This window comes from Ranitomeya imitator, chromosome 9 (genome assembly GCF_032444005.1).
Source record: "Ranitomeya imitator isolate aRanImi1 chromosome 9, aRanImi1.pri, whole genome shotgun sequence".
Taxonomy (NCBI): domain Eukaryota; kingdom Metazoa; phylum Chordata; class Amphibia; order Anura; family Dendrobatidae; genus Ranitomeya; species Ranitomeya imitator.
In genome coordinates, this window is record NC_091290.1 from 9,921,596 (window position 1) to 9,939,819 (window position 18,224).

The 18,224-nt window shown below is 46.6% G+C and overlaps 1 protein-coding gene across 2 annotated transcripts in view; it reads left to right on the top strand.

The window, feature by feature from the left end:
- CHST1 (carbohydrate sulfotransferase 1) overlaps window positions 1-18,224 on the top strand; it is a 71,424-nt gene that overhangs the window by 20,907 nt on the left and 32,293 nt on the right. Inside the window, exons 2-3 of one of the 2 annotated variants that reach the window (XM_069739572.1) lie at window positions 8,905-9,021; window positions 9,193-9,258. The gene's annotated coding sequence lies outside the window, so the exon portion shown is untranslated. Of the gene's footprint in view, window positions 1-8,904; window positions 9,022-9,192; window positions 9,259-11,850; window positions 12,178-18,224 lie in introns of those variants that run through there. The other variant, XM_069739571.1, reaches the window with a different exon arrangement.

An 18,224-nucleotide genomic window follows, 5' to 3' on the forward strand; every position in this document is an offset into this window, starting at 1 on the left:
CCCGATGTTTACCCTGGTTACCATCGTAAAAAAACAAACAGTACATACTTACATTCAGCTGTCTGTCCCTTGCCGTCTATTTCCTGCACTGACTGCTGGCCGCAAAGTGAAAGTGAAAGCACAGCACAGCGGTGAGTCACACAGCGGTGACTCACCGCTGTGGCTGTGCTCTGCTTTCACTTTGCGGCCAGCAGTCAGTGCAGCAAACAGACGGCAAGGGACAGACAGCTGAATGTAAGTATGTACTGTTTGTTTTTTTACGATGGTAACCAGGGTAAACATCGGGTTACTAAGCGCGGCCCTGCGCTTAGTTACCCGATGTTTACCCTGGTTACCGGGGACCTCGGGATCGTTGGTCGCTGGAGAGCGGTCTGTGTGACAGCTCTCCAGCGACCAAACAGCGACGCTGCAGCGATCCGGATCGTTGTCGGTATCGCTGCAGCGTCGCTAAGTGTGACGGTACCTTAAGACTAGCGACCTGACAGATGTCAAGAAGGCCATCATTGACACCCTCAAGCAAGAGGGTAAGACCCAGAAAGAAATTTCTCAACAAATAGGCTGTTCCCAGAGTGCTGTATCAAGGCACCTCAATGGTAAGTCTGTTGGAAGGAAACAATGTGGCAGAAAACGCTGTACAACGAGAAGAGGAGACCGGACCCTGAGGAAGATTGTGGAGAAGGAGCGATTCCAGACCTTGGGGAACCTGAGGAAGCAGTGGACTGAGTCTGGTGTGGAAACATCCAGAGCCACCGTGCACAGGCGTGTGCAGGAAATGGGCTACAGGTGCCGCATTCCCCAGGTAAAGCCACTTTTGAACCATAAACAGCGGCAGAGGTGCCTGACCTGGGCTACAGAGAAGCAGCACTGGACTGTTGCTAAGTGGTCCCAAGTACTTTTTTCTGATGAAAGCAAATTTTGCATGTCATTCGGAAATCAAGGTGCCAGAGTCTGGAGGAAGACTGGGGAGAAGGAAATGCCAAAATGCCTGAAGTCCAGTGTCAAGTACCCACAGTCAGTGATGGTGTGGGGTGCCATGTCAGCTGCTGGTGTTGGTCCACTGTGTTTCATCAAGGGCAGGGTCAATGCAGCTAGCTATCAGGAGATTTTGGAGCACTTCATGCTTCCATCGGCTGAAATGCTTTATGGAGATGAAGATTTCATTTTTCAGCACGACCTGGCACCTGCTCACAGTGCCAAAACCACTGGTAAATGGTTTACTGACCATGGTATTACTGTGCTCAATTGGCCTGCCAACTCTCCTGACCTGAACCCCATAGAGAATCTGTGGGATATTGTGAAGAGAAAGTTGAGAGACGCAAGACCCAACACTCTGGATGAGCTTAAGGCCGCTATTGAAGCATCCTGGGCCTCCATAACATCTCAGCAGCGTCACAGGCTGATTGCCTCCATGCCACGCCGCATTGAAGCAGTCATTTCTGCCAAAGGATTCCCCACCAAGTATTGAGTGCATAACTGAACATTATTATTTGTTGGTTTTTTTGTTTGTTATTAAAAAACACTTTTGATTGGATGGGTGAAATATGCTAATTTATTGAGACAGGTTTTTTGGGTTATCAGGAGTTGTATGCCAAAATCATCAGTATTAAAACAATAAAAGACCTGACAAATTTCAGTTGGTGGATAATGAATCTATAATATATGAAAGTTTAATTGTAATCATTACATTATGGTAAATAATGAAATTTAACACTATATGCTAATTTTTTGAGAAGGACCTGTATGTAATGGATTCACAATAAAAAAAGAATGTAGCAACTTTGCAATCAATCTTAATTCAAAATACCCTACCGATGTTTGTGCACGGCTCCTATGCTGTCCTGTGTACAGAAGGTTAATGCAGCTGCCGTTCTGTGGTTTCTGTTGTAGGTTCTAATCCTACAGAGATGTATTACTTCCCTTCAGACCTGCTCCTGAGAATTGTTAAGGCAACTGTGACTAGGGAATATCAGCATTATTTGCATATGATATAATATTTTCCAGAGGTGTCTCTGATTTCTTGAATGTTCTCCAAGAAATATATGCTTGCACAGTCATGGCAGAGAAGGAGAGGGAAGAGGACACAGAGAAAATGAAGGAGATATGATGGGGAACAGGGAAATGACCTCTGAGCTCAGAGCTTGCAGCATCACAGCAAATGCCCCTGAGCTGAGAATGTGCAGCTTCAAAGGGAATGAAAACTGGGCTAAGAGCTTGCAGCTTCACAGGGAATGTCTACTGAGCCCAGAGCTTGCAGCTTAACAGGGAATGTCTACTGAGCCCAGAGCTTGCAGCTTCACAGGGAATGCTCACTGAGGACAGAGCCTGCAGCTTCACAGGGAATGCTCACTGAGGACAGAGCCTGCAGCTTCACAGGGAATGCTCACTGAAGACAGAGCCTGCAGCTTCACAGGGAATGCTCACTGAGGACAGAGCTTGCAGCTTCACAGGGAATGCCCACTGAGGACAGAGCCTGCAGCTTCACAGGGAATGCCCACTGAGGACAGAGCCTGCAGCTTCACAGGGAATGCTCACTGAGGACAGAGCCTGCAGCTTCCCAGGGAATGCTCACTGAGGACAGGGCCTGCATCTTCACAGGGAATGCTCACTGAGGACAGAGCCTGCAGCTTCACAGGGAATGCCCACTGAGGACAGAGCCTGCAGCTTCCCAGGGAATGCTCACTGAGGACAGGGCCTGCATCTTCACAGGGAATGCTCACTGAGGACAGAGCCTGCAGCTTCACAGGGAATGTCTACTGAGCCCAGAGCTTGCAGCTTCACAGGGAATGCTCACTGAGGACAGAGCCTGCAGCTTCACAGGGAATGTCTACTGAGCCCAGAGCTTGCAGCTTCACAGGGAATGCTCACTGAGGACAGGGCCTGCATCTTCACAGGGAATGCTCACTGAGGACAGAGCCTGCAGCTTCACAGGGAATGTCTACTGAGCCCAGAGCTTGCAGCTTCACAGGGAATGCCCACTGAGGACAGAGCCTGCAGCTTCCCAGGGAATGCTCACTGAGGACAGGGCCTGCATCTTCACAGGGAATGCTCACTGAGGACAGAGCCTGCAGCTTCACATGGAATACTCACTGAGGACAGAGCTTGCAGCTTCACAGGGAATGCTCACTGAGGACAGAGCCTGCAGCTTCACATGGAATGCTCACTGAGGACAGAGCTTACACCTTCACAGGGAATACTCACTGAGGACAGAGCTTGCAGCTTAACAGGGAATGCTCACAGAGGACAGAGCTTACACCTTCACAGGGAATGCTCACTGAGGTCAGAGCTTACACCTTCACAGGGAATGCTCACTGAGGACAGAGCTTACACCTTCACAGGGAATGCTCACTGAGGACAGAGCCTGCAGCTTCACAGGGAATGCTCACTGAGGACAGAGCCTGCAGCTTCACAGGGAATGCTCACTGAGGACAGAGCCTGCAGCTTCACAGGGAATGCTCACTGAGGACAGAGCCTGCAGCTTCACAGGGAATGCTCACTGAGGACACAGCTTGCAGCTTCACAGGGAATGCTCACTGAGGACAGAGCCTGCAGCTTCACATGGCATGCTCACTGAGGACAGAGCATGCAGCTTCACAGGGAATGCTCACTGAGCACAGAGCCTGCAGCTTCACAGGGAATGCTCACTGAGCACAGAGCCTGCAGCTTCACAGGGAATGCTCACTGAGCACAGAGCTTGCATCTTCACAGGGAATGCCCACTGAGCCAATAACTTGCAGCTTCACAGGGAATGCTCACTGAGCCCAGAGCCTGCAGCTTCACAGGGAATGCTCACTGAGGACAGAGCCTGCAGCTTCAAAAGGAATGCTCGCTGAGGACAGAGCCTGCAGCTTCACAGGGAATGCTCACTGAGGACAGAGCCTGCAGCTTCACAGGGAATGCTCACTGAGCACAGAGCCTGCAGCTTCACAGGGAACGTCTACTGAGCCCAGAGCTTGCATCTTCACAGGGAACGCTCACTGAGCCAATAGCTTGCAGCTTCACAGGGAATGCTCACTGAGGACAGAGCCTGCAGCTTCACAGGGAATGCTCACTGAGGACAGAGCCTGCAGCTTCACAGGGAATGCTCACTGAGCACAGAGCCTGGAGCTTCACAGGGAACGTCTACTCAGCCCAGAGCTTGCATCTTCACAGGGAACGCTCACTGAGCCAATAACTTGCAGCTTCACAGGGAATGCTCACTGAGGACAGAGCCTGCAGCTTCACAGGGAATGCTCGCTGAGGACAGAGCCTGCAGCTTCACAGGGAATGCTCACTGAGCACAGAGCCTGCAGCTTCACAGGGAACGTCTACTGAGCCCAGAGCCTGCATCTTCACAGGGAACGCTCACTGAGCCAATAACTTGCAGCTTCACAGGGAATGCTCACTGAGGACAGAGCCTGCAGCTTCACAGGGAATGCTCACTGAGGACAGAGCCTGCAGCTTCACAGGGAATGCTCACTGAGGACAGAGCCTGCAGCGTCACAGGGAATGCTCACTGAGGACAGAGCCTGCAGCTTCACAGGGAATGCTCACTGAGCCAATAACTTGCAGCTTCACAGGGAATGCCCTCTCTGCTCAGAATTTGCCGTTTCATAGGGAATGCCATCTGAGCTCAGAGCTTGCAGCTCCACAAGCAAAGTGTAGATTGAGTCTTCACATGCAGCGATTTCATAGAAAGCAGGACTCTGAAATAAAAAAATCAGTCAACCAGCACCATGCAACGTGAATCTCTTTGGGTTTACACGTGTGTAAAAAAAAAAGTTCCCGTGTGTTTAGACTTTTGGAGACCTTACTCTTCAAACATTTGGAAAACAGCAGTAAATGGGACAAAATGAAAAAAAAAAAAACAACCCAATACACAGCTGCAGTGCTGATGCCCTAGTGGTCCCTGCCACACTTCGCTGCAACGATGATATACATGGATGTGACCGCTGCAGCCAATCACTGGCCTTAGAAGTACAGAACAAGACTGCTGGATTTTACTCCTTGTATTGGTCACATGATAGTTACAGAAAAGAAAAAAAAAATCCTGATGAGGCCCACTAGAGCATCGGCGCTGCAGCAGCAAAGAATGTTATTTTATCCTTTTTCTTCAGCTGTTACATAGTATTTTTTACCTGAACATCCCAGCAGTTCACAGAACAACGGCCATCGTTCCCACACGTGTTCCTTCCCAGCACTTAGAAGTGCGGAGTTACATGATAACCCAATTATCCGTGCAGCCATTGGAGAAGAGCAGTTTATAAAGGGGAATATTTAAGAGATACATTTTGCTAATGGAAGAAACATATTTAATAAATGTGTCCCTCCAAGGACCGGAGAATATTAATGACCGTGCCGTGCTTAATGGATTACTCCCTTCAAGGAATGGGGTATATTAATGGATGTGACATGTTTAACGGATTAGTTCCTCATAGGAGCAAAATATATTAATGGCAATGACACGTTTAACTGATTATTCTCTCTAAGGAGTAGAATGCGGTGGCAACAGAACCGCCGCCGCCTGCCGACGTGACTGCCCACGACATGACGGCTCCTCTCTGTAGACGGCTGTCAGCCGGGTGCTCGTTCAGACCCCAGGATCCTACACCACTTCTTCTACAAGATCTGTAAACGGTCTGCAGACAGGTCTCCTGCAATATTCGCCTCGCCATTCAGGTGAAGTAGAGAGAACTTACTTGGCTCTGTCATCCCTGACCGTAACATGAAAGTAAAGGGGATGTGTGAAATTACTAAAAAAAAAATGTTGTCCATAAACAGCGCCCCTCTTTTCCACAGGCGGTGCCCGGTATTGCAGCTCTTCTCTATTGATTTGAATGGGGAGAAGCTGCAATACCATACGTAGCCCGCTGACGAGAGTGGCGCTGTTTCTGGAAGAAAGCAGGGAATTTATTTGTAGTAATGTCGAACATCTTCGTTAATTTTTTACTTATTGAGGTTGGAAAATTTCCCATAAAAAAAAATTCAATTTCCTGTTAAGATCCTTATATTTGCACCTCATTTACCCTGGCAACTATTATGATGTTCTGCAGCAGCTGAGGTGTATTATGAGGTTTTGCAGAAGCTGAGGTGTATGATGAGGTTCTGCAGCAGCTGGGGTGTTTACTATGAGGTTCTGCAGCAGCTGAGGTATATGATGAGGTTCTGCAGCAGCTGAGGTGTTTACTATGAGGTTCTGCAGCAGCTGAGGTATATGATGAGGTTCTGCAGCAGATGAGGTGTATTGTGAGGTTCTGCAGCAGCTGGGGTGTTTACTATGAGGTTCTGCAGCAGCTGAGGTATATGATGAGGTTCTGCAGCAGCTGAGGTGTATGATGAGGTTCTGCAGCAGCTGAGGTGTATTATGAGGTTCTGCAGCAGCTGAGGTGTTTTATGAGGTTCTGCAGCAGCTGAGGTATATTCTGATGTTCTACAGCAGCTGAGGTGTATGATGAGATTCTGCAGCAGCTTGGGGTGTTTACTATGAGGTTCTGCAGCAGCAGAGGTATATCATGAATTTATGCAGCAGCTGAGGTGTATTATGACTTTCTGCAGCAGCTGAGGTGTTTTATGAGGTTCCGCAGCAGCTGAGGTCTGTGATGAGGTTGTGCAGCAGCTGAGGTGCACTGACGTCTTGCAGGTATGGACAGGTGGATATTTCTGTTCCTCCAGGACAGACAGATATTACATTATCATGAGTGGGCCGCCATGCTGCCCCCGCCTCTGCTGATATCTCTGCCCCCGCCTCTGCTGATATCGCTGCCCTCATCCATTCTCGTTAATAATCAGACACAAATGTCTCCGGGCTCATTATTTATAGGGAGTAATCAATGCTTAATAATGTGTCTGTGCCAAACTACCTGACCTGTAATAAAGGGAGAATATATTCATCAAGATGAGATTAAAGAGCTGCGGGGAAGAAGATGACGCCGACCACGGGGACAATCATGACCCTTCTGTCTGCGTAAATAGTAATGAACGTTACTGCTGCGCCCTGGTTATTATTTACCATGAACAGCGCCACACATCTGTTTGTGGCGGTGACTGGTACTGCGGCTCAGAGCAACTCAGTCCTATTCAAGTGAATGAAGCTGAGCTGCAGTACCGGGAGCTACCACTACCAGATGTATGGCGCTGTGCATGGTATAAAATGAAGGACGATGCAGCACAGTGACTTCCTGCCACAGACCAATGGGGTTTTCCTGGAATTAGTCATTAACCCCTTCTAGCTACGTGGCAGTGTTTCACCATGTGGTGTGTGCGGTGGGCGTACGTAGCGGGGTCAGGAGCTGTGTTATACAGCCGGCATCTGTCTATAACATCAGCGACTGGGGCTCCCATCGCTGCCATCTAACACCTTAAACGCTGCTGTCAATCTAGTCCCTGGACGTTTAAAAAAAATTGGAAAATATAAAATCAATTAAAAAAAAATTAATTGCTCCCTTTCCCTATTTAAAAAGATAAAAAAGTCTGCTCTGTCAAAATCTAAAAGTATTTTCTGAACTGTAAAAAACCATTAAAAAAACGCAAAACACGGATATCGCCATTTTTGAATCCCCCCTCCCCCCCCCCCTAAAAAATAAATAAAATAAAAAGTAACTAGAACATTGTACGGCAAAACCAATAAAAATATCAGCTCGCCTCCTAAAAAAAACGAGCTCCATCGACAGAAAAGCTACAAAGTAGCGAGTCTCAGAAAATGGCCACAAAACCAACAAAATGGTACAAGTTTGGTGTCGCCGTAATCGTACCGACCTGGAGAATTATGTTTCCAGATTATTTTTTTTTACCGCACAATGAACAATAATAAAACAAACAACAAAAAAAACAATGGCAGCATTACGAGTTTTGAATCATTATTTGAGTCTTTTCCTCAATTTTTTTTACTACATTAAATCATTCAAAACTGCAACTCGTCCGAAACCGAAAACAAGAAGGGAAAAAAAAACACAAAAGCACAAAAAAGAAAAATTGTTTGTGGTGTGAAGAGGTCGATGGACCACATATAAAACCACGTATGGACGTGTGATTACAGGGAATTGTATCGGTGGCGGGTACGGGGTCACGAAAAAACAAATCACTAAAAGATTGTTAGAATTAAAAATAAATTAAGTAAATAAAAAGATTGTTTTAATAATGAAAAGTATAAAATAGTTTTAATAACAAAAATAATAATAAATATATGACAAAATATACCCAGAACAATGTAACTCTCCCTTTTCCCATTCTGTGAATGATAAATGACCCCTATCTGGGAGCAGTTTTTTGCTTAGTAAATATTCCTGTATTTGGGGGCTCAGAGATGGCGGAGGTCTTCTGTGGTCCCATACAGGGGTACGACTGTAGTGGGAGCCTTTATCAGATGATATTTTGGGGCCCTGTTGGACATTTTGCATTGGGGTCCACAAGCCTCAGGTTACACCACTGGCCCCCTCTAGTGGCACAATTTGCTTCCTGTGCTGGGACACTCGGGGGGTCCTCACTTATTTGCCCCTTTAAATCTGACGCCCCTTTTAGAAGGTGACTTTATCCTTCTCCTGCATCAATATTGAAATTGCCCATAATTGTTTATCCAGACTGTGTGCAGCGAGGAGAGATAGCGGGCGGTGTACCCAGGGATCCCCCCGCGGGCTCTGGCGGACGAGATAGCCCACCGATCCCGCGCAGGCGGCTGTCCGTCCGTCACGCAGATAACGCCGGATCGTGTAACTTCATAAACTCGACCGTCGCCTTCTTCAATTCTGCTCTGGAAAGAAAAAAAACCCGTATCTGACGGAATGTATAGAATGTCAGCGCCATCATAGGTTCTCATTAACCCTTGCATTGCCAGCGTTCATTTTTGCGCTCCTCTCCAAGAAGCGTAACTTTGTATTCACTTTACCACCAACATTGACGGCTTTGTTTGTTTGTTTGTTTGTTTGTTTGCAGTTTTATAAAACAAACTAAGAAAAAAGAAGAAACAAAGTTCCAAGTGCAGTGAAATGGCAGAGGGTGCGATACATTGTTCAGCCTGCGGTAAAAATGACCCTCAATGTGATTCCTCAGGTCAGTACATTTGAGGCAATGACAAAGTTTTGTGGTTTTGTTTTTTGTTTTGTTTTTTTAAATTGGTTAATAAAAAAAAATTCTAAATTTTGTAAAAAAAATATATATATATTTGTTTTTTTGTGTCGCCATTTTCTAAGCTCAGTAACTTTTTTTTTATTTTTTTCACAGGTGGAGCGGTGGGAGAATTTGTTTTTCTGTTTGGGGAGAAGACGTTTTTCTTGTTACTGTTTTGAGGTACGTATAATGCTTTGATCACTTTTTACTTAATGTTGTTGGTTAAGTGCAGAGAAAAGCGACAATTCCGGCTTCTTTTTTTTTTTTTGCTTGACCACATTTAGCGCACGGAGCAAACGGCCTTACACTGTAATATATCTTCATGGATGCGGCGATGCTGAAGGTTTTACTTTTCTCATTTTCTTAATGTCTATTTTTAAAGGGAGAAAAAGAATCGGATTCAAATTTGTAAAGTTGTTCTTGCTCTTTTTTAATATATTTTTTACACTTTCCTTTTTTTTAGTTGTTTTGAACTTGTGATCATTGGATCCCTTGTTATATGTAGTAGAATCGCGCTCCTGGACTTGACACCCCGTAATCGCCCACACGGTACCCCGTAATCGCCCACACAGTACCCCGTAATCACCCACACGGTACCCCGTAATCGCCCGCACGGTACCCCGTAATCGCCCGCGCGGTACCCTGTGATTCCTCTACTCTGTTCTTTTCTGCTGCATAATGTCCTGCTGCATTGCAATAACTGTTTCTCTTGCTCCAGAGCTGGATTCACAGCTCCCTACTCCTAAACGTTTTATCCCACACTAGGGCTGGATTCACAGCTACACTGTCCAGTACTGATCTATAATGTCCCCTGTGTTGTTACTTTCTGTAGCTACTAAATCACTCCAGTACTGGTCTGCAATCACAGCTACAATGTTCAGTACTGCTGTACAATACCCTCTGAACATCTGCTACATAGCCATGAGAGATTACAGCTCTCCTCTCTCTGTGTATGGGAGACATCATAGCAGTTGATCTCCACTCACTAGCTCAGAGACAACTGAGAATCGTTTTTGCCCCTTCATCCCTTGGCTGTGATGTCACCATGTAAGTCGTAACCTTTTTGGTTTGTGTGCCGTGTTCCACCTACAGCTAATTCTAACGATAGATTAGCACAGTGATTACAATGTATCACTGAAGAGACCTCCAGCGATGAGTGGTGACATTTTGGGAAACCTGATAGCAAGAGTTTGGTTTTCCCTGCAGTGCCCCCACAGGAGGACTGGAGTATTACACAATGTACATTGAAGTCAGTGGTGAGTCTGCATCATGTATGGACGGGTCAGGTCCTCCAGGATGGGAGACGTTCTTTGTGGATACTTTACCTTCTGGCCGATGAGTGCGGATCTAAACCAAACTGAGGGAAGGATTAGGACACGGTGGCGCACTTGTAATTTTGGGTATTTTCCCAATTATTGCCAACCACAAAATTAAATGTTGGAAGTGGTGGCGCAGGCACTGTCGTGTCTACTCGCATCCATAGACGGGCACACGTCAGCTCCGGATCGGGGTCACGACGATTTGCGTTCCTTCAAGCCGAACGATAACAAATCCACATGAAATGCAGAAATAAAGCCGGAGCCCGAGGTGATCGGGAGAAGACTGACAAATGTGTAAGGGGATCAGACAATGCCGAACATACAAGCGGAGGGAGTGCGAGCGCAGGGTTATGTCCCCGCTGCACGGAGCCCGCGGCTACCGGAGCCATGAAACTCGCTATTTAAAAGGCCAAGCTTCCTCCGAGGCACAGAACCGCTGGAAAGAGCAGCGCTAAGTACAGGAACGTAGAGCGCGTCAACGGGAACCGGCGCAAGGGGAACCCGGAGACCTCCTAGACCGAAAGGATCTCGACCATGGTCTTCTCCGGGATCCTTCTATTAACCCAATGTCTCATGGCGTCTCCTCAGGTTTTCCTTAGTCCTCCATATATTGACCCCCACTCCATTCACTGTCTATAAGGGTGGTGGTCACACAGGTGCATCCACTATCATTCCCATAGAAGTGAATGGAGCTGTGGTCACACATTCGCATTGCTGCTCCATTATCACAGGATTTTGGGACCCCCTGCTCTCAGGATTAGTGGGGATCCCGGCCGTGTGATGCTGTTTGTGAATATCCCCTTAAAGGTGATGTCCTTGGCTCCTTGTGCATAATTTATGACCCCCTTCACACATTGGGGGTCCCACTGTGATTGCACCCCTGTTCTTTTATATTTTTGACCACCTTTCTGGCATTGACCGTTGCCCGTCCTGACCTCGGCCCCTCTGACTATTGTCTCATCCTCGCTGGACACCTTTAATCATCAGTCGGGGCAAACACGACCTGGAGACTTTATACTCTTGAAGTTTGGGGTAAAGCATGGCGCCTGTGTGCTGTCTAGTAACGTGAACCCTCAGTGCTAGATCTCCAGTGGGGCCACCAACCATGGCAGGTCTGGGCCAAAGGAACCTGCAGGGCCCCTATTGTAGGTGCACCCCTGGTCGTGTGATTTCTGCGGTGGTCTATCTTCCTACTGGAAAAGTTTTGAGGCTTTTTTTGCACAAGAGTTTTCTTCCTTCTGGAGGAGAGCTAATTTGCATAGTTTTTTTTCCCATGGAGCATTTCCGGGGTCTCCTCAATGAGAATCCTCCCATCCCTCCTTTTCCCACTTTCGCACATCTCGGCTCCTCGCCATCCTCCGTGTGACACTTTCTTGCATCCCTCCTCCTTCCCTTCCTTCTCTCCCCTCCCTGATGCCTGCTGCTCCCTCCCCTCTCGCTGCCTCCTGTCTCCTTCCCTCTCAGCTGCTGGAACATCTCGGTGCACACACACTGCAGAGATCTGTGCTGCTGCATCTGTCCCTCCTGTGGCCCCATCACTAGCCCCCCGTGGATACCAGGAGCCATCCTGGAGGAGGGGGTCTCCCTGAGTGACACCTGCCTGGAGCATGATACCCCCCACATATAAAGCCGGAGAGGATGGAGCAGACGAGGGTCACCGGCTGGGGGTCCGGCGCTGACCATGGTGGAAAAAACGCCAAGAAGCTTCTACGCGCTTCTCTGCAGGCTCAGTAAGGACCCTCGGTGCGGTCCCCCGGCATCCTGCAGCACAGCCTGGAAGGTGAGGACTGCAGCCATCACATCCTGGGTGGGACATGGGGGCACAACTGGGGCCTCGGGGGTCCCTAGGGCCAAACACAGAAAAGGGAAATGTCAGGATCAACAAGGTGGCGAAGAGCAGAAAAAGCAAAGAATGTGGAGAATAATGAGCGACAGCTGGAAACGGCGGAGGATTCACTGCGAACGGAGCGACTAATAGCTGTCAATCATGTATTATCTATTATCTATCATCTATTATCTATTATCTATCATCTATTATCTATTATCTATCATCTATTATCTATCATCTATTATCTATTATCTATCATCTATTATCTATCATCTATTATCTATTATCTATCATCTATTATCTATCATCTATTATCTATCATCTATCTATTATCTATCATCTATTATCTATCTATCTATCATCTATTATCTATCATCTATCTATCATCTATTATCTATCATCTATTATCTATCATCTATTATCTATTATCTATCATCTATTATCTATAATCTATCTATTATCTATCATCTATTATCTATCATCTATCATCTATCTATTTATTATCTATCATCTATCTATTATCTATTATCTATCATCTATTATCTATCATCTATTATCTATCATCTATCTATTATCTATTATCTATCATCTATTATCTATCATCTATTATCTATTATCTATCTATTATCTATCATCTATTATCTATCTATCTATAATCTATTATCTATCATCTATCTATTATCTATCATCTATTATCTATCATCTATTATCTATCATCTATCTATCATCTATTATCTATCATCTATTATCTATCATCTATTATCTATTATCTATCATCTATTATCTATAATCTATTATCTATCTATCTATCATCTATTATCTATAATCTATCTATTATCTATCATCTATCTATTTATTATCTATCATCTATCTATTATCTATCATCTATTATCTATCATCTATTATCTATCATCTATCTATTATCTATCATCTATTATCTATCATCTATTATCTATCATCTATTATCTATCTATCTATTATCTATATATCATCTATCTATTATCTATAGTACCTAAATATCTATGTATTATATAATATCTATCCTTATCTATCTATCTATCTATCTATCTATCTATCTATCTATCTATCTATCTATCCCAGCCTAGTTTAGTCTTTCGTATGTGTCCCTTTCTGGGTCCCCTCATCTAAAGATGTAGACCCCACTTATAGTCGCCCCCCGCAGGCACATAACTATTCTACAGATCACATTTATTCCAGGTTATTTGCTCGTTGAAACATTTATCCACTAAACAGGTGACAGGAGAGTAATAAAGACAAACCACAATGAAGTTGTCCTTCATCCTGAAAGTAGCCTGATGGCAAGATAGACAATAGATAGATACAAGATAGATAGATAGTGCCTGTGTTATAGCAGCTCCTATGTTATAGCGGCACCTGTGGTATAGCAGCACCTATGCTATAGTGGCGTCTGTGTTATAGCGGCACCTGTGTTATAGCAGCTTCTATGTCATAGCAGCCCCGGTGTTATAACAGCACCTATGCTATAGCGGCACTTGTGTTATAGCGGCGCCTGTGTTATAGCGACACCTGTGTTATAGCATCTCTTATGGTATAGCGGTGCCTATATTATAGCGGCACCTGTGTTATAGCATCTCTTATGGTATAGTGGTGCCTATATTATAGTGGCGCCTGTGTTAGATCAGTACCTATGTTGTAGCAACCCCTTTGCTATAACAGCACCTATGCTATAGCGGCACTTGTGTTATAGCGGCGCCTGTGTTATAGCATCTCTTATGGTATAGCGGTGCCTATATTATAGCGGCACCTGTGTTATAGCATCTCTTATGGTATAGCGGTGCCTATATTATAGCGGCACCTGTGTTATAGCATCTCTTATGGTATAGTGGCGCCTATATTATAGTGGCACCTGTCTGTGTTATATCAGTACCTATGGCATAGTGGCGCCTGTGTTATATCAGTACCTATGTTGTAGCGGCTCCTGTGTTATATCAGTACCTATGTTATAGCGGCTCCTGTGTTACAGTTGATGTGTGCACATAAAGGCCTGAACTTCAGCTCCTTCTTTATGAATATATCTGCACATGTCACAGATGCAGCACAGCAGAGACGATCAGATGTAGCAGAGGTGAGTTTGTCATTTGGAACAATTCATCAGAAAGTAGACCTTTACATAGGACTGCAGGTAGATCTACCACAACATACTCCGACACGTCTCGTTATACAGCACTGTGGACTTTTACACCCATTCAGCTCTGCTACATCGGGTTCATGTCCAGCATGTTATTAATTTCAGCGACTTCCCTCTCACATGGATCTCAGAGCTGTGGATTATCCACGAGACTCCTTGACGTGACAGATGGGCTCCGGGCACAGACCACCTGCTTTTGGTGCAGAATGTTAAATGAGAGGTGGGCCGGACCCCTGATCTGGTCTGTAATTATGTATCCTGCAGAAACTGCAATCGCCAATGATCTGTTTTGTGTCCTGAGTGCACCTACTGCAGTGGCGATGACAGTGCTGAGAAGTTTGGCTTTAAAGTGGGTTTAAAGGGGATGTGTCACCATTCCTGACCTGCCTATGTTAGTAAATACTTATGTTCCCCACATAATAACAATCCTGTGAATCTTTTCTTATCGCCTCATCTTGTGCCGTTTCTTCGCTATTCCTACTAGAAATAAATGTATGAATTAACTGTTGGCTGCCATTTTCCTTTTCAAAGGGGCATGTCCTCACGCAGTCTGAAACCATCCGATGTGATTGGACAGTGTACAGGGACACGCCCCCAAGACCCACAAATTTCTAGGAGGAATAACTGAGGAACAGCACACCGCAGAGTTATAAGAAAAGCTTTTCCAGAATTTCTGTTTTAGGCAAATATGATTATTCTCTAAAATAGAAGCGCGACAGGTTCACTTTAAATAGAACTTTATTGCTTAGCCTAGATGGAGCAGAACTGACTTTGCCAGGCGGTTAACGCTCTTAAACTTTGCTAAATGTCATTGATTCTACCTGCAGTTCTTTATACAATGGGAGCTCTCTGTCATCAAGAGCTGTGCCACATGAATAACACAGCTCTGCTGCATCTGCCGAGATCAGCTGCATCTGTGGAAATCAGCTGTGCTGCATCCTCCAAGATGAACTCTGCTGCATCCTCCGGGATCGGCTCTGCTGCATCCGACGAAATCTTCTCTGCAAATACTCCAAAGATCAGCTCTGCTGCATACTCTCGAGATCAGCTCTGCTACAATTTACAGGATCTCCTATGCTGCATCCCCAAGATCAGCCTGCTACATCATGAAAGATCAGTTCTGCTGCATCCCCCCATTATCAGCTCTGCTACATCCTGTAATATCAGCTTTGCTGCATCCCCCAAAATCAGCCCTGCTACATCTTGTAAGATCAGCTCTTCTGCATCCCCCCCAAGATCAGCTATGCTAAATCCTGTAAGATCAGTTCCACTGCATCCTCCAATATCCGCTCTGCTTCATCCCCCCAAGATCAGCTCTGCTGCATCTGCCAAGATCAGCTCCGCTACATCCTGTAAGATCAGTTCCACTGCATCCTCCAATATCCGCTCTGCTGCATCATCCAAGATCAGCTCTGCTGCATCCTCCAAGATCCGCTCTGCTGCATCCTCCAAGATCAGCTCTGCTGCATCCTCCAAGATCAGCTCTGCTGCATCCTCCAAGATCAGCTCTGCTGCATCCTCCAAGATCAGCTCTGCTGCATCCTCCAAGATCAGCTCTGCTGCATCCTCCAAGATCAGCTCCGCTACATCCTGTAAGATCAGTTCCCCTGCATCCTCCAATATCCGCTCTGCTGCATCCTCCAAGATCAGCTCTGCTGCATCCTCCAAGATCAGCTCTGCTGCATCCTCCAAGATCAGCTCTGCTGCATCCTCCAAGATCAGCTCTGCTGCATCCTCCAAGATCAGCTCTGCTGCATCCTCCAAGATCAGCTCTGCTGCATCCTCCAAGATCAGCTCTGCTGCATCCTCCAAGATCAGCTCTGCTGCATCCTCCAAGATCAGCTCTGCTGCATCCTCCAAGATCAGCTCTGCTGCATCCTCCAAGATCAGCTCTGCTGCATCCTCCAAGATCAGCTCTGCTGCATCCTCCAAGATCAGCTCTGCTGCATCCTCCAAGATCAGCTCTGCTGCATCCTCCAAGTTCAGCTCTGCTGCATCCCTCAAGATCAGCTCTAATGCATCCTCCAAAATCAGCCCTGCTACATCTTGTAAGATCAGCTCTTCTGCATCCCCCCCCAAGATCAGCTATGCTAAATCCTGTAAGATCAGTTCCACTGCATCCTCCAATATCCGCTCTGCTTCATCCCCCCAAGATCAGCTCTGCTGCATCTGCCAAGATCAGCTCCGCTACATCCTGTAAGATCAGTTCCACTGCATCCTCCAATATCCGCTCTGCTGCATCCTCCAATATCCGCTCTGCTGCATCCTCCAAGATCAGCTCTGCTGCATCCTCCAAGATCCGCTCTGCTGCATCCTCCAAGATCAGCTCTGCTGCATCCTCCAAGATCAGCTCTGCTGCATCTGTCAAGATCGGCTCTGGTACATTCTGTAAGATCAGCTCTGCTACATCCTGTAATATCAGCTCTGCTGTATCCTCCAAGATCAGCTCTTCTTCATCCTCCAAGATCAGCTCTTCTGCATCCTCCAAGATCAGCTCTGCTGCATCCTCCAAGATCAGCTCTGCTGCATCCTCCAAGATCAGCTCTGCTGCATCCTCCAAGATCAGCTCTGCTGCATCCTCCAAGATCAGCTCTGCTGCATCCTCCAAGATCAGCTCTGCTGCATCCTCCAAGATCAGCTCTGCTGCATCCTCCAAGATCAGCTCTAATGCATCCTCCAAGATCAGCTCTTCTGCATCCTCCAAGATCAGCTCTGCTGCATCCTCCAAGATCAGCTCTGCTGCATCCTCCAAGACCAGCTCTGCTGCATCCTCCAAGATCAGCTCTGCTGCATCCTCCAAGATCAGCTCTGCTGCATCCTCCAAGACCAGCTCTGCTGCATCCTCCAAGATCAGCTCTGCTGCATCCTCCAAGATCAGCTCTGCTGCATCTTCCAAGACCAGCTCTGCTGCATCCTCCAAGATCAGCTCTGCTGCATCCTCCAAGATCAGCTCTGCTGTATCCTCCAAAATCAGCTCTGCTGCATCCTCCAAGACCAGCTCTGCTGCATCCTCCAAAATCAGCTCTGCTGCATCCTCAAAGACCAGCTCTGCTGCATCTTCCAAGACCAGCTCTGCTGCATCCTCCAAGATCAGCTCTGCTGCATCCTCCAAGATCAGCTCTGCTGTATCCTCCAAGATCAGCTCTGCTGCATCCTCCAAGATCAGCTCTGCTGCATCCTCCAAGATCAGCTCTGCTGCATCCTCCAAGATCAGCTCTGCTGCATCCTGTAAGATCAGCTCTGCTGTATCCTCCAAGATCAGCTCTGCTGCATCCTCCAAAATCAGCTCTGCTGCATCCTCAAAGACCAGCTCTGCTGCATCTTCCAAGACCAGCTCTGCTGCATCCTCCAAGATCAGCTCTGCTGCATCCTCCAAGATCAGCTCTGCTGTATCCTCCAAGATCAGCTCTGCTGCATCCTCCAAGATCAGCTCTGCTGCATCCTCCAAGATCAGCTCTGCTGCATCCTCCAAGATCAGCTCTGCTGCATCCTGTAAGATCAGCTCTGCTGTATCCTCCAAGATCAGCTCTGCTGTATCCTCCAAGATCAGCTCTGCTGTATCCTCCAAGATCAGCTCTGCTGTATCCTCCAAGATCAGCTCTGCTGTATCCTCCAAGATCAGCTCTGCTACATCCTCCAAGATCAGCTCTACTGTATCCTCCAAGATCAGCTCTGCTACATATACAAAAAAAGTTTAGCAGCACCGAGGGAAGAATAAAATCCATTGGGGTCCTACAAATGGCAATAAAAGGACACTGGTTAATACTGGAGATCACCCGGCGAGGATCAGGAGGACGGTGGAAAGAATGCGGTAATCGGAGAGATGAAC